Raw genomic sequence first — 13283 nt, forward strand, 5'->3', positions numbered from 1 at the left:
ATACTTCAGTGGTAGATGCATGTCATTATACGTTTGTCAAAACTCAAAGAATATATAACACTGAGGGTGAACCCTAATGTAAACCATGGACTTTGGATGGTAATGATATCAATATAGGTTCATCAGTTGTAACAAATGTGTCACTCTGGTGTAAGATGTTAAACGTGGGGTGTTTATGTAGGTGGGGAGAGACAGGGGTCCTGGAAACTCCCTGTACTTACAGCTTAATTTTTCAGTGAGCCTAAAACTGCTCTAAAAATGAAGTATATTTTTAAAAAGCCAGTAGGAAACTAAAATGTTCTTCTAAAAACATTAATCCAAAATGAGACAAGAAAGGGGGTACAGAGGATCAAAACACCAAGGGGACAAACATAAAATAACTAGTAGAATGATAGATCTAAATTAGATCATATCAAAATAACATTAAATAGGGTCGCTTGGGTGGCTCAGTGGGTTAAGCCTTTGGCTCAGGTCATGATCTCGGGGTCTTGGGATTGAGTCCCACATTGGGCTCTCTGCTCAGCAGGGAGCCTGCTTCCCCATTTCCCTCTTCCTGCTGCTCTGCCTACATGTGATCTCTCTCTCTCTCTGTGTCAAATAAATAAAATCTTTAAAAAAAATAATAAACATTAATGTACTAAGTTTTCCAACTAAAAAATAGAGATCTTCAAATAGATTAAACAAAACCAGGAACCAAATATATTCTTCCTAAAAAAGATCCACATTAGATACAAAGACACAGCTTCCGTGTCTTGTAAATACAGAGCAATGTGAACTAGATTTATCTTCTATTCTGAAACAACCAAGAAACAAAGTATATGATAGAACAGACTTTAAGACACTGGATAGAAAGCCATGAAGGGCAGTGGTTTCTGAAGGAATGTTTTTCCCAACATCCTTCTCAGCCTTGCTTACTGATTCCTCTCATCCTCGAATTTTTAATACTTAGAATACCTGTCTTGTTCTATGGCTTTTATTACTATCTATATGGTATACTGACATTTCAAAATTTCTTCTGGTCCAATCTCTCTTCTAACTCGGATTTTCAGCTTACTATATCTCATTCTTAAATCTTGATTCCCCACATCCCTTATTATATTCTTGTTTCAGTCCCACCCACCCCAACGGAATGGAAATTCCATTCTGGCGCTACCCAGACTACAGAATTTGGAATCACCCACTCTTTGCTTCTCCGTCTTTCACTCTAAATGCAATTCATCAGTATGCCTCTAACTTGATATATCCAGATTCAAAGAACATCCAATTCCTACCATTCTAGACTAATCTTCGCACTCCCTTTTATCTCGACTATTGGCATAGGGTCCTACCAGATATCCCTCCTGCATAATCCCCCTATTTTCCTTCCCTACCTTGCTCTCCTTGAAGCAGATCATGTCACTTCTTCATTCAAAATCTCCAATGTGTTCCCATCTTAGAATAAAGTCCAATGTTCTGCCATAGCCTACAAGTTTCTTCCTAATTCACTGCATATGGCATTTCTTCCATTTCTCTGATCTCAACTCCTTCTTTCCTTTCCTCCCCTTCCTTCACCCCAGCCACCTTGTCTCTATGCTGTTCTCATCTCAGGGCTTTCGGATTTGTTCCTTTTGCCTAGAATTCTCTTTATCCAGATGTGTGGATGGCTAGTTCCCTGTGTTCAGGTCTCTGCTCAAATGTTGCCTCATCAGAGAGGCCTCCCTCATCTAGTGTACACCCAGCTCCGTTTCTGTCATTCTCTTTATCTTTATCCTGCTTTTTATTTCTTAACATACCAATTGTCGCATATTTATTTGTTTCCTATCCTATTGTTTATTTTCTCCTAATAGAACATAATCTCCATGAGAACAGACACTTTCTTGTTAATTACTATATCCCCAATGCCTAAAGTGATGTCTGGCACTTAGTAGGTACCACATAGAATTTTGTTAAGTTAATGAAAAGAAGAGCAGGAAAGAGAAAGAAGGCAGAGGAGCAATGGGAAAGGAAGAAGGGATAACAGAGAAGGAGGAAAGAGCTGACCAGGCAAGCACCTAAAACAAACATGGAATGTCATATAGGTTGAGGCAGTTCTCCACAGTGACTCCAAAGTGGTAAGTCAGGCTTGCTTGAAAAGAGTACGGAATCCTCTAATGAAAAAAAAAAAAAAGAAGAAGAAGAAGAAGAAGAAGAAAAAAGAAAAAGAAAAAGAACTGTCCTTTGTAGCATATTTTATCAATGCATTTATACAAAGCAGATCACATTGTTCATTGACAGGACATGACATCAGCCCCAAATACAACAAGCTATCTATCAGTCCCTGAGACCAGCAGTCTCGCCAACTTTCTGAAACCATGTCAGATCTGGAATCATGTGGTCTCTATGTCCCTTTCTTCCTTTCTTTTCTTACGGACAATGTCTGGATCTTCATCACCTTTCCATCGTCTCTAGAAACTAGCACAATGCTGGCCTAAAACAAATACTTAACAAATACTGATAAAACTAGTTAATTGATACAGTGGGGGAAGAAGGCAGTTAACATTTGTAGAGCATCTCTTCAACATTAGATAGATGTTGACATAGATACAAGTACAGAGTCAGATGTATATTTGGACATAGATATAGCATAGGCACAGATATGGCATAGATAGACATCGGTGTACAACTTATTTAATCATCACAAAAACTCTGCATTCGATTTGTTTTGTTTTCAGATGGGAACCTGAGTTTCAAAGAAGGTAAGAGATTTGCTAAGGTCATATAGTAGGCAGGGAAACAGCTGAGATAGGATTTGACACCAGATCTATGTGGCTCCAAGGGTTACAGTCTTTCCCTTATAGCACATCAAGCAATATACAGTTGCAGAATTCTTAAAACTCAGCTAAAGGGGGTTAAAACTTAAAATTTTGTTTATTCCAGTTACCTAGACCAGATCTTTCCTAGCCCAAGTGCCATTCTGTTTCCACCCTTTTCTTTCACAGGGCTATGTTCTCATAGTCTTTTCAACACCAGAAGGAGATTGAATACACAGATGCTACACCTGTTTCATGTAGAACATCAGTCAAATAAAAGCCTTAAATTCCTTATGCAAAGGCATAGTCTCTCTAAATCCCCTTATATACATTCATCAGTTAATATTTACCTTCATCGCAACTCATTCTACCTTTTTTCCTGCCTGTTCATCTTTCCTTAGGAAACCTGACTCCTAGTTCTTTTATGTGTTTTTTAGCTGTGCCCTGGGAACTTTAGATCTGCTTCCACTTCTTTGCTTTCTCTTCAACCATCCACTGACAATTACTCTTTTGAGCAATGGACACTGACTGTTCCCACTGCAACAGAAGGTCCCTGAGTGCTCTGTGCAAAACGAAAGAAATACTTCTATGGGGTTCAGAGAGAGGAGATTCTCCTTATAAACCTTAAAACAAATACTTGTAATTTTTCAGTGAACAGTGTACTGTCTTGAGTCATTAAAAAGCCTGTGGAGGAATGTGGTCATTTTGTCTTCTGGCTAACAAATGATGGGGAAAAATTCCTTATTGGTTGCGGAATGTCCAAACTCTCTAGTCATTGTCTCTCTAGCTCAATTTCCCAGAACTCTGTAGTCAAAATTCTAGTTTCAAATCCCAGTTTCATATGTTGGGGGCCATGTGACTTTGTGTCAGCTATCCGGGTTGATTTGTTCACAAGTAAAATGGGAGTAGTCTTCCTCACTTGGTTGCTGAGTAGATTAGCTAAAGCACCCGAGTGCACTGAACCAAGTAGGACCTTCATAAATCTGATTCTAACATCTCACATAAGGAAGGTGATTGAGGTTCTTGACATAGGGATATATTTCTGTACATTGCATCAGTGAATATCACAATACTACATAATCTAAAAATCCAGGAGAACAGGTGCTAAGATTGCAAGGGCAACGGAATCAGCTCTGCGCTACGGCAGTAAAATCAAGCTTCACAAGGCCCATCCAGTGGGTTGGCTGATGATTTTAAATTGTCAGTGGTCATCTGGGACCCATTTAATCATCTCAGTCCCATCACATCTTCTAAGCGTATTTGGTGAGTTGTGTTATTGTTAAAAGATTCTCTTTCTTTTGTGGTAAGAAGATTTGTATTTCTCCACTCTACTCACCTCTCCAGCTTGGCCAGAACCTGCTTAAGCCAGTAAACTGTGAAGAGAAAGGACATATGTGGTTTCCCACTGACCTCTTCAGATGCCATCACACAGTCTGCCTTTTCTTTTCCATCACTGTCCCAAGGCAGGCAGTTCCTTCACCGTGGGTCCTGAAACAAAGATACCATCATGGAGAGAGGAAGCTGGCCTGTCCTGAGTATATAGTTTGAGTAGTAAATATATGTAGTGATTCAACGAGGCTAGTGTGTTTGTTTTCTGGAAAGCCCTGATAATCAGATTCTCCTTTTGATTTATTTCCTTTTCCGAAGTGTACAAAAGTAAGCATCCAGGGGACTGAGTTCTGGTAAATAGAAGTTTTACTAGATAATTGCTGAAGAGGTGTACAGAAGCCTATTTGCCCCAAATGAGAAAAATCTACTTGCTAAAAGGTACAAATAATATCTAGTATCTCTCTAAATACTTTTGCTCCTTTGTTAGATGTCTTTAAATGACTTATGAAAGTCATCTATGAAATATACATAAGAGTAACTGGGTTTTATTGACAGAATATATAAAAGCTCATATACAGGATACTGTATAGACTGTCAGTTTGTAGTCTGAGAAGAATATCACAACTTCATTTCTACCATGAGTAAAAAGGGTATGTTTCTTTTAATATAGCTTTGACTGTTTATCTTGTCTTTGTGCTCTGAATCTTGAAGACATTTCAATTACAGTCTTAAGATTCAACTAAACATGACACCAGAAAAGCGTAGAAACTAGAAAACTTACAGGAATTTTCTGTAGGACCTTTTATGCACTGTGACATTCAAGACTTTTGAGACATAGAATAAATGTCAAATTTGTCCAAACAACTTTAATAAATATATTTATATTTTAGCATAAGATACACAAGTTCACTGTTTTCTTTGGCAATGTCAATTCTAAGAACCGTTATAAGTACTTAAGAAGCAGTATCTGCTGGAAGACATTACTACCTTCTTAAACTTTCTTTTCAGTAAAAATCAAAATATCCAATCAGCATACATTTGTTGAACTGTACTTAGTGGAATGCACTGCTGGAGATCACCCAAGCAAGGAAGTAAGTTAACAAATGCATTCCTTTTGTTACTGATGACACAATTTAAATTGAAATGGTGGTAATTGCCAGAAACAGTTTTAGCACCTGAAATAGGCAGCCTTTAAATTGGTCCCTTGTGGGGCACCTGGGTGGCTCAGTGGGTTAAGCCTCTGCCTCAGGGTCCTGGGATCAAGCCCTGCATCAGGCTCTCTGCTCAGCGGGAAGCCTGCTTCCCCTTTTCTCCCTTCCTGCCTCTCTGTCTACTTGTGATCTCTCTCTCTCTCTGTCAAATAAATAAATAAAACCTTAAAAAAAAAATAAAGTGGTCCCTTGGAATGGGATGTCATTTCTAAGATAATGTTACAGAAAGACTGAATTTCATCTTGCTGACTCCTTTCTTGCTTCTTCTGGAGAAAGCCAGCTGTTGTGCTGTGAACTGACCAGTGAGGAGGCCCATGTGGCAAAGAATAGTGGAAGGCCCCTGCTAGCAGCCGCTGAGGAACGAAAGCCCTCAAGTGAACAGCCATATGGAACCAAATTTTGGCACAACCATGTAAAAGAACTTGAATGTGAATTGTCCCTCAGTCAAGCCTTCAAATGACATTGCAGCCCACCCAACACCTTGATTGCATCCTTAAGAGAGACTACTAGATCACTGAACACAGACATTTTCAGATAATAAATATTTATTTTAAGTTCATAAGTTTTATTTTAACTTTTTTAAACAGCATATGAACTCTTTTATTTATATATTTTTTTAATTTAATTTTATTTTTTCAGTGATCCAAGATTCATTGTTTATGCACCACACAGAGTGCTCCATGCAATCCGTGCCCTCCTTAATACCCACTATCAGGCTCACCCAACCCCCACCCGCCTCCCCTCCAAAACTCTTAGTTTATCAGAGTCCATATTCTCTCATCGTTCATCTCCCCCTCCAATTTCTCACTTTTCCTTTCCTTCTCCTAATCTTCTCCATGTTATTCCTTATGCTCCACAAGTAAGTGAAGCCATATGAAAATGGACTTTCTCTGCTTGACTTATTTCACTCAGCATAATTTCCTCCAGTCCCATCCATGTTGATATAAAAGGTGGGTATTCATCCTTTCTGATAGAGGCATAATATTCCATTGTCTATATGGACCATATCTTCTTTATCCATTCGTCTGTTGAAGGACATCTCAGCTCCTTTCCACAGTTTGGCTATTGTGCACATTGCTGCTATGAAAACTGGGGTGCAAATGGCCCTTCTTTTCACTATATCTAGTGCAATTACAGGGCTGTAGAGTAGCTCTATTTTTAAAATGTTCATCATCATTATCCATCAGGGAAATTCAAATCAAAACCACATTGAGATACCACCTTACACCAATTAGAATGGCCAAAATTAACAAGACAGAAAACAAATGTTGAAGAGGATGTGGAGAAAGGGGAACCCTCTTACACTGTTGGTGGGAATGCAAGTTGGTGCAGCCACTTTGGAAAACAGTGTGGAGATTCCTTAAGATATTTAAACTTTTTTTTATTAAAAAAAACTTTATTGAGATGTGATTGACATGCAAAAAGCTGAACATATTTAATGTATACACCTCGATGAGTTTGGACTTCAGGATACACCCATGAGACATTCACCACAATCTATGCCATAAACATATACATGACCTCTCAAAATTTACTCCTTTCCTCTTTTATTATTATCATTATCATCATCATTATCATTTATGATAAGAACACTTAACATAAGATCTACTCTCTTACCAAAATTTTAAGTGAATCATGCAAGATTGTTAACTATAAACTCTATGCTATAGATCTTAAAGACTTACTCATCTTATATAACTGAAACTTTATATACTTTAATACCTCCTCATTACCTCCTCCTCCAGCCCCAGAAAACCACCATTCTAATCTCAATTTTTATGAATTTGACTATTTTAGATTTAGGTAGAATATGTCCTTCTGTTTCTGGTTTACTTCACTTAGCATGATGTCCTCTAGGTTCATCTGTCTTGTCACAAATGGCAGAATTTTCCTCTCATGGTTGAATAATATTACAGTGACCGTGTGCGTGTGTGTGTGTACTACATTTTCTTTATTAATGAACATAAAGTTTGCTCCCATGTTTTAGCTATTATGGAAAATGCTGCTGTGAACATGGAGTGCATATACCACTTTGAGATCCTATTTTAAATGCCTTTGCATATATACCCAGAAGTGGGATTGCTGGATCCCATGGTAGTTCTATTTCTGAAGAACCTCCAATTTTTCCATAATGGCTTTAACAATTTACATGGCCACCAATAGTTCAATGGTTCCCCTTTCTCAATGTTCTTGCCAACACTTGTTATTTTTGTTTAGTTTTGTTTAGATAATAGCCATTCTAACAGGTGTGAGGTGATATCTCATTGTGGTTTTAGTTTGTATTTTCCTGATGATTGGTGATGTTGAGCACCTTTTCATTTATTTGGTCATTTGAATGTTGTCTTAAAAGAAATGTCTCTTCAGTTTCTTTGTTTATTCTTAATTAGGCTATTTGGGTTTTTGCTACTGATTTGTAAGTTCCTTATATTTTTTCAATATTAATCCTTTATGAGATGTATAGTTTGCAAATATTTTCTCTGATTCCATAGGTTTTTACATACCATCTTTACACACTGTTGATTGTTTTCTTTGCTGTGTAGAAGCTTTTCACTTTGATGTAATCTCACTTGTCTGTTTTTGGTTTTCTTGCTAGTGTTTCTGGTGTAATATCCAAGAAATCATTACCAAGACCAATGTCAAGAAGCTTTTCCCTATGTTTTCTTCTATAAGTTTTGTGGTTTCACGTCTAACACTGAAGTCTTTAATCTATTTTGAATTAATCCTTGTGTATGGTATCAGGGTCCAATTATGTTCTTTCACATGTGATCACCCAGTTTTCCCAAAACCATTTATTGAAGAAATTATCCTTTCTCCATTATGTATTCTTCACACCCTTGTTGAAGACAAGTTGATAATTATATACATGTTTATTTCTATCAAGACTTTCTATCTATTCCATATATATATATATATATATATATATATATATATATATATATAGCCAGTGCTATACTGCTTTGATTACTGTAACTTTATAATATGTTTCAATATCAGGAAATATGATGCCTCCAGTTTTGTTGTTCTTGCTCAAAATTGCTTTGACTATTTTGGGTTTTCTGTGATTTCATATGAATGTTAGGAATTTTTTTCTTCTAAAAAATGCTATTGGGATTTTGGGGGGGTTGTGTGTTTTTTTAACTTTTTACTTAAATTTCAATTAGCTAACATAGTGTAATAATAGTTTCAGGTGTACAATATAGTAATTCAACATTTCCGTACAACACCCTGTGCTCATCATAGCAAGTGCACTCCTTAGTCCCCATCACCTGTTTAACCTATCCCCCCATCCCCTTCCATTCTGGTGACCATCAGTTTGTTCTCTATAGTCAAGAGTCTGTTTCTTGGTTTGTCTTTCTCTCTCTCTCTCTCTTTTTGGTTGTTGTTGTTTCTTAAATTCATCAGTTTGTTCTCTGCAGTTAAGAGTCTTGATTTGCCTCCCTCTTTTTTCTTCCTTTGTTCATTTATTTCTTAAATTCCACATATGAGTAAAATCATATGGTATTTGTCTTTCTCTGACTTGTTTCACCCAACATAATAAACTCTAGCTCCATCCATGTCATTGCAAATAGAAAGATGACACGTTGGCTATTCAAGAGTGTGCTAATTTCTATGTGTTTATGAATTTTATGTCTATAATATATACCATTCAGGTGTCCCATGATTTTCTCAATAACATTTTTTCTCTAGCTTACTTTATTGTAAGGATACACTCTATTATACATAAAACATACAATGTATGTGTTAGTTGACTAGTTAACAGTTAGTTGACTATGTTATCTGGTCAATAATAGACTAAGAGTAGTTAAGTTTTGGGGGAGGGGGTCAAAGTTATATGCAGATTTTCAACTGTGCAGGGCATTTGTACCCCTAACACTCATGTTGTTCAAGGGTCAACTATAGTATATTTAAGTATCAATAATTTTTTTTTCTCTTTTTTGGTGACAATTAAAATGCTGATTTAGGTGCTACAGTGTGCCAAGAGTTCAAAGGGTATATAAACAAGTATGGCTCTAGTCCCTGCTCTAAAGGATTTCAGAGTCTAGTGATGAAGGTAGACATGTTAACAACTCACAGTTTTCATCCAGTGTTCTACAGTCTGAGCTCATCAACCTCTTTCTGAAGATATCATTATACCATCTTCTTTGTCACTGTCACGCACTGGCTTTTAGGCTATTTCTCCACATTCATTGCAGACTTTGGCTCTTGGCCCACTGATATTTTCTTGTCTGTTTGTAGTGCCCTTGAGTAATTGTAAATCCCACTTCATATTTCATTCACCAGTCAGTCCTCCACTCTGCAAAATGGTAAGTAAATTGAGGTTAAGAAGTGTGTTTATTTTATTTACAAGAACACAGAACACTTTCATTGGCATATACAAGGTGGCCATCAGTTGCCAATTTAATTAAACTGAGTGGAATCGTTGATTTTCCCTATTTCCCTGATGCACATCCCTGGCATTTGTTTTACTTCAACAATCTACTCACATAACCTGCTAGGAATTTATTATCACTCAGAATTATAACTTTAAAAGCCTGAATTCTGAATTTATTGAATTTACGGAATTTACTCAGTCCATATCCTTCTTTCTATCCATCATATACCCTACCTCTCAATTCAAGAGAAATCAATGTTTGAAATCATAGGAAGTCCCACCTTCATATTTCTCCTTTCCCAGCCAGAACTTCCTCTAATTCATATCAGCACCATCTATTCTATTGTTCTATACTTCTGGCCTTCTGCCAACCTATCTAGTCAACCTCAACCCTAATTTTATCTATTTGTCCACTGTCTTCACTTCTGTTCCCAAGCAGTCAAGTACTACCATATATGCCCATGTTCATCACAAGTACATGATTCCCGACCTCAGCTGTCTTTTCAATATTGCTCAACTCACTCAATTTTGGCCATCTCAAATCCCTTACAAAAACTCTTCCGGGCTCTGAACACCAGTCACCTTCTCTTTGTGCCTGCATTCCATCATTCTACATATAAACTTTTTTTTTTTTAACTTCACTGAGACAGTAGTTGACAACCTTCAAGACACATAGCACTTACTTCATGCTAGCTACTATTCCAAGCACTTTACTTTCAATCTTCACACCAGCCCTGTGACTTAAGTACCAAGGTTAACAATGTTTTACAGATATAGAATAAGGCACAAGGAAAATCAGAGAGTAGAAACTTATACCCAGTCTGTGCTTTCAGCCATTGGACTGTCTTGTCAATTAACTAATAAAGGGCAGGTGGGACACTTTCAGTTTGTCATTCTTTCATGTACAAACATCAATACCTTAACCCATTATTCTGCTTTTACCAAAAAGGGGAAAACTTAAATAGGGGGAAGAAAGGGGGTAAAACTTAAAAGAGATTAGAATACTTGTGTTTTTGAACAACAACAACAAAAAAAAAAAAACAGAAAAATGGGTGACATTCTAACTAATGAAAGGCTATAACATAATGGAAGATAAGTAATAGACTCAAAGTCAAAAACAGGAGTTGCAAGAGAAAAATGCAGCAAATACCATAAAAAGAAATATGCTTATGGATATTCTTTGCAGCTCCATTTGCCATAGCAAAAATTATAAACTCATAATGAATGTGGTAGAAATTGCTTAATTAAATACCCTCAACCTTCATTCTCCCCTTCTTCCTTAGTGAAAGAACCCTGATTGGTGGAGGTGTCCACGTGACCCCCTAAATACTACATTTCTCTTAAGTCCTTGTAGAAAGGGATGGCTGTGTGATAATATTTGAACAATGATATACCAGCAGAAATTGTTATAGAAACTTGTATAAGAGTTTTGTTTTTTTTTTTAAATGGACTGACTTCCTGACATATAACTTCTGTTACTTGCCATCCACTTCTTCTTCCTGCCTATAATAAAGGTCTGATTGCTAGAGCTCCAACAGATATTTTGGGACCATGATGTTCCTTTGGGGATGGGAGCCACACTCAGTATCAGAACACTGAAAGCATTCTATTCCTAAAGACATGGGTCATCACCTCTGCCCAGGACTGCTTAGCTCTTGCTATGAGAGAGATAAAATTTCTAGTGTTTCTGTAACAGGTTTTTGTGTGTGTGTGTGTGTGTGTGTGTCTCTGATACTAACAGCAGGAGTAGTTCCTAAATAACACAATGGAGAGAAATATTTAATGAATTATAGTATTCAGATACAGTATGCTCAGAATTCCATAGACTTAAATTTTTAAAAGATAGATCTCTGTGCTATCATGGTATTTATATGAGTTTATTTTTTTAAAGAATACCACATATACTGTTTAAGTCTGTCTGCACAAGAACATTTTCATAATGCTCCTTCTCCATTTATCAGAAGGAGTTGGTGAACCCCAAGACCTGAGATCCTCTTCATAAACCTCTGACTAGAGAGGGAAACATAATTTCTTCATTTTCTTTATTATATTCTTTATAGAATCTATCCTGATAAGTAATAAGCAAATTCTACAACCCTAAACACATAAGAGTTTAACCAAAAAAAAATCCTTATACATGAAATTAAAATTAAATAGCATTAATATTAAATGTTAAACTTCATGTTAACATTAAATTTCTAGTAGGAAAAAACAAGGTAACATTTAGCTACAACTTACCTAGCAATCCTCATATATCAACAGAACTAAGTGGGTTTTATTGGGAACACATAAGCGTTCTCCATTTCTCCATCAGGCAGAAAAAGACCATTTTTTTCCCCCAGAAGACCACTTCCATCTGACCATATTGAGTTGATCAGAAAGAGAATCAGAATTTCTAAAAGAACTCTAATAGTCACTCTTTCCCCCCTCTTGAATGGGGAAATGAAGGGCATTTCTTCTTACACTTGATTTACACATCCATATTACTTCTTATGGAATCCTTCTGTTGAAGGAAGACTTAAACAGAGTCTTAACCACACTGACTACTTCTGGCAAACACAGAATAAAAAAAGGCCTAAGAAATGGTGATGCATGTAACAGAGAAAAAGAGCCTGATATTTTAAATGGTCATGAAGGTAAGAAGAAACAAATAGTACTTCAACTTGCAATTTGTTGTTTTGAAAAAAAAAGAAAAATCAAAAACCACCAGGGCTACCAAAGCAGAGGCCTGGTTTTTATGCAACACTGAAACAGCCTCGCATCTGAAGTCATGTGGCCCCAGTCACACTGACTTTAATGTTTGTGCAGGTAAGGGGCTGAGAATGAATATTCATTTAACATTCATTTATTCAAGTATTTTTGGAGCACTTATTATCTGCACAGTGCTCTAGATGCTAGTGGGGACATTTTTTTCTTGTCACTGTTGCTTTGTTATTATTACCATTATTAATTAGGTTGTCCTTACTAATGTTTTATTTCTTTCCATCTTTTCAAATCCACACTCAGTGTAGAACAAATGAATTTCCCAGTCTTGAAAACCATCAATCCTCAAAATTAACATACATGCCTAAAACGACTCCACTCATAAAAACAACAGCATCTCTTTTGCTTTAAACTCATCTTATGATTAGACTAAAGCTTTCACAAAGACCTGGCTTCTTAGATGACTTATTAATTTCTTTGGCTACAGGTACACTCACATTGCTTAAGACAGGTAAGTGCTAGATGTGAACAAAGAACATAAAACTTGTGTGCCTGGAGCGGATACTACCTGTTTGCTATTTTAGGTTAGAGTAAGAATATATAGATACTCACTTTTTAAAAATTTCCTTTTTGGGGGGCACCTGGGTGGCTGAGTCAGTTAAGCATCTGCCTTCAGCTCAGGTCATGATCCCAGGGTCCTGGGATCGAGCCCCATGTCAGGTTCTGTGCTTAGCGGGGAGCCTGCTTCTCCCTCTCCTCCCCATCTTGCTTTCTGTCACTATTTCTGCCATTCTCTCTTGCTCTCTCTCAAATAAATAAAATCTTTAAAACAAAACAAAACAAAACAAAAAACCTTTGTTTAATTACAGAAAAAAATCTTAAATAAAAAAATGTGACATC

The sequence above is a fragment of the Mustela nivalis genome (assembly GCF_964662115.1).
Source record: "Mustela nivalis genome assembly, chromosome: 2".
NCBI classification, from domain to species: domain Eukaryota; kingdom Metazoa; phylum Chordata; class Mammalia; order Carnivora; family Mustelidae; genus Mustela; species Mustela nivalis.